The following is a 4,633-nucleotide window of genomic DNA, read 5'->3' on the forward strand; positions in this document are numbered from 1 at the left end:
ATCAATTAAAAATTATAGAGTTCTTGATATAAGTTTGTTGAGGAAGTGTTTCACCGATGCTCACTCTTGATCTCCTGCAATCAAAGAGTTAAAGGACTTGGGAGTGGTAAAGAGGACTCTCCAATGTCTAAGTCGGTAACGATATGAATAATCTCAAAGTCAAAAAATCTTCCAGCTTCATTAACGTACCTTACTCCTTTAAATAGAGATTTTGCCTTCTTCGAGTCATTCGGATTAATTGTCTCATCTGTTATTTAAAACTTGGATTCCTGTTTCTCAAAACTATTTGTCTACTTTGAATGAATAGACATCTTAATAATGTTGGGATAATTGGTGGGCATTCTCTTTATCAATCCAAGTTGAACCTTGTTGGGTCGGGGGGTATTTAGGCGTCAGGTGTCTTGCTGGGTTGTTGAGGTTCAAGCCCAGGAAAAAAACCCCGCGGGCCCCTATGGGTATTGAAAACCTTCCAAAGTTCAATCATGTTTTTCTTATAATCTAGAATAATCTTTATCAATTGAGAGCTTAATCTATAATTTTGTTAAAAATAAAATCTTATATTTTTTGTGATTTGTTTTAACAGATACAAGTGATGATTTAATTTTATATTTTTGAGCGAAGAAAGATATCAACGATGTTATTTTCTATGATAACAAGATTGATTTCTAGATTATCATGTAGATGTTCGGGAAGAATTAATTATCATAAATATATTATTAAGAATTAATGATGTGGATTCCAAAACCTTAATTCATTCTCCATTTATAGTTTATTAGTTGTTTAGATTAGTTTTTTTATTTTAGTTCTTTTTATTGTGATTAGTTTATTAATTTAATTATTTCTTATTTTGATTAATTGATTTTTTAGGTCTCAATTTATTATTGTATTTTACAACTCATCCTTTTGAATTAGATTATAATTTATTTAGTTTATATTTGATTGGTTTTTTACGTTTTAAGAAATTTCTGTGGGTTTGACTTCATTCTTGCTAAAACTATATTTCAATACGATTCATGCAGTTACGAATACAATTAAAATTTCACAACAGAAGAGGTTGATTTTTATTTTTGCATCTAGAAATTTGCTCATAAATATTACAAAATATACATTTGATTATAAAAATATTATCGTTATATCATATTCCTATAAAGAGGAATCCTGACTCTTTTCATTGGCAATAGTAACGCAAAAAGCAACCGAAACCATTAATGTGAGGTTTCAGATAGTGAAATGAGATAATTTTAGATAAAAGTTAAAAAATTAAATAAAAAATTATTAGAATATTATTTTTTAATATTATTATTTTGAGATTTGAAAAAGTTGAATTGTTTCTTATATATTGTGTACAAATTTAAAAAAATTATAATAATGAGATAAAATTCGTTAGAGTGATTCTTGAATCCAAACTAGGCTAAAAGATTGGGACAGAGGGTTTTGGTAATACAACATCATTTTCCCGGAAATAATTTGGAAAGTAAGAAAATGATCATTTAAAGAGCCAATCGGTTTATTTTCGAGACTAAAATCCTAAACTTCAAAAATTTTGAAAACTTTTCATATATTCATTACAACTTTTCTAGATTAAAAATAAAATAAATAATAATTTAACTTTTTCAAATCTTAAAATAAAAATAATATTAAAAAATATATTTTAATAATATTTATTTAATTTTTAATTTTAATATCAACTCATTTCACAAACGATACCTAAGCTTTCGGCCTGGTTCAAAAAGCCATAATTTTCAGTCTGTGCCTACACGTTCGGCCAAGTTTGCTAAGAAAAATAGGGTGACGATGATGAGGCCCAATGCCATGGGGGCTATAGCTAATAGATATGAAGAGCCTTGAAAATTTGATTTTACTTGATGAAAAATTTTATTCATCTTTACATCTTACATTATATTTTATATTTTTTATTATTTTTTCTCTTATTAAATATGTAGTGTATGTATGACGAGTAGAAAAAATCAATTAATTTAGAAAAAATAAAAAAATTAAAAAAAAATATGATGTGTGGTATATGAAAATGATGAATAGCAAAACTCTTCACTTATAAGTAGCTAGCTATATCTACTCACGTACATGTATCTATAAGTTATCTTATTTTTCATATGATTTATGTTACCTAGCTATATGTTAAGCTCACTTGGTCAAACTATATTGATATTGTATTAGACATCAACTACTTCATAAATAATTCTTCTTCTTCTTCTTCTTATTTTTTAATTAAAAGAATGCTAGATTTACAAAGATAACTAAAAACATTTACAGACTGATGTAACTTGTTGTGATACATTAAATTGCAAACTTTTTTTTATTGTATAATTCACATCAATTTGTGACTTTTACTTTTATGACGTCTCCTTGTAAGCAAAGTTTCTCTCCTTCTCTAAAAAATACTTAATAATTAATAAATAATGCCACGATAACATAGAATAGTTGTAAAATCAAGTTGTAGTGTATATCATTTTGTTTTTCATATATTAGCTTAGTGTCGTTGCTGATCATAAATGTATCTACGAGAGTCTAGGCTAAGGGTATAAAAAAATCTAAAAAATTAGACTGGACCAGACCGATCGAATCGGTCCAGTTTTGGACCAGGAGATTTTGAGGATGGGGTTTGCTTGAGTACTCATGTGGATAATATTTCCTCTTCCGATTGAAGAGATTTCACAAACAACTTATTATCCAAAGAAGAAAATCTATCATTTTCGAGATTAAATTAGCTAGGAAAATAATGAATTAAAGGTGGTTCTCTAAAAAGTGGTCGAGAAAAATATTTTGGATAATGTTGAGTTCCGAGGTCCAATGGTACTTATTGTTATCTTCTATACTTTCGTGGACATTTCTTGATCTTCTTCGCATTATGGTTGTCGTATGGAAGAATCTACTTTCTATTCTTTCTCTACTCTATTAAAATAATTTTTCTTTATTTTTTACCATTATTATTTTTTTAACTTATTTATTTTCACATTTTCTTAGCTACTCAATTATTTGTTGCCCCTATTTTTTCAACTTTTCAACATTTATATCGTCAATGTTTTCAAAATTAGTACTTTCATAACAATAATATTTTTTTAAAAAAGAATTATCGAATCTCTAATGGTCTAGTTTTAGAAAAAAATTATATTATCTCAATAGTGACAATATTTTTGTAAAATTCCAGCTATAACAAATAAAATTATTCTATTCAGCAACCATATACCACATACCTGCTGAGTAAAATAGCTTTTTTACTTTTTTGAAAAAATCTACACAACCTCCTACTATTTACACAACCTCCACACATTACACTTATTTTAATTTTTATTTTTTTTTCCTTTATCAAATATTTAATATATGAATAATGAATAGAAAAATTAAATTAGTTTAAAGGGAATAAATTCAAAAAAAATATCAAAAAATTTAAAAATTTTAAAAAATATGGTGTGGGGAGGTTAGAGAGATTGTGTAATACTGCTCTACTTTTTTTCCTTAGCAGATGTATAGTGTAAGGCTGTTGAGTATAATTTTTTATAATAAATATAAGTACAAGAGAAGGTATAAACAATAGCAGGAAGAGTATATTTTGTTGGTCAAATAAAAAATTTAGGGAGATACACAATTGATATGAGTGCTCCTCTTATTCCCAACTACAAATGCGAGCCCTTTGTCACTTAGATTGGGCAAGTTGTCATGACACATGGAGATCAATCACTATGTTTTGTATCTTTTTTAGATATTTCTCGTCTCTTGGCCCACTACAACATGCATGGCTTTTCTGGCACTGAAAATCGCTGCAATAAATACCAAATGTCGTTGCAAATGACTAATTTTGTCCACTTCTTGTGCCACTAGGTGGACACAAATAATGCGTTTAAAAAGGTATATTGCACCAAAACTAGGTCCGGTTGCAAATATATAGTTCAATTGTGGCTATATTTGTTGACACAAATGTGTGAATCTTTTGCCAAAATAAGCCGAGGAGATGGTAGGAAAGAATCACATTTTCGGCTAGGTAGTGGTGCTGCAAATTTAACATATCGCTGATTCGCCATAAAAGAAGTCTTATTTCCGGTGCCATTTTTTGTGTCACAAATAGTTTTATTGCCACAAATGATTTTGTGTTTGTGGCGCTCTACATCTTGTCACAAATGTAGGTAAATCTCCACAAAAGAAATTATTATTTACGCCCATGTGTTAGCGTCACAAATACATTCTTGGTAGGAAAAACTGTTTAATTCCACCACAAATGCTAGTCCTCGCCACAATAGGGTGTGATAACAAATTAAAGGACTTACACTCTTTATCGACGTTGTAATGGCTAGGAAAAATATGAGAATAAATTATTTTTTATGGCCAAAAATAGTTTCCACCAATTTTTTAGCTTTATTCTCAAATTGATGATAAAAAATTCAACTATTAGTAACATTCTACTATTGAACAAAACTAACGCATTGACCAAAAAACTTATTTTCTTTTTCTTTTTTCTTTTTTCTAGAAGGGTACTTATACCCTTGTGGCCACTTACTAATCACATGTAGATATTTGACAAAATATATAATATGTATACAGATCTCATAGCAAATTTAATACTATCATTTAGAGGCCAGGCATATATGCATGGATCCTATATGCAAATACAAACTTTCAA

The sequence above is a fragment of the Juglans microcarpa x Juglans regia genome, chromosome 4D, assembly GCF_004785595.1.
Source record: "Juglans microcarpa x Juglans regia isolate MS1-56 chromosome 4D, Jm3101_v1.0, whole genome shotgun sequence".
In the NCBI taxonomy this organism is placed as follows: Eukaryota; Viridiplantae; Streptophyta; class Magnoliopsida; order Fagales; family Juglandaceae; genus Juglans; species Juglans microcarpa x Juglans regia.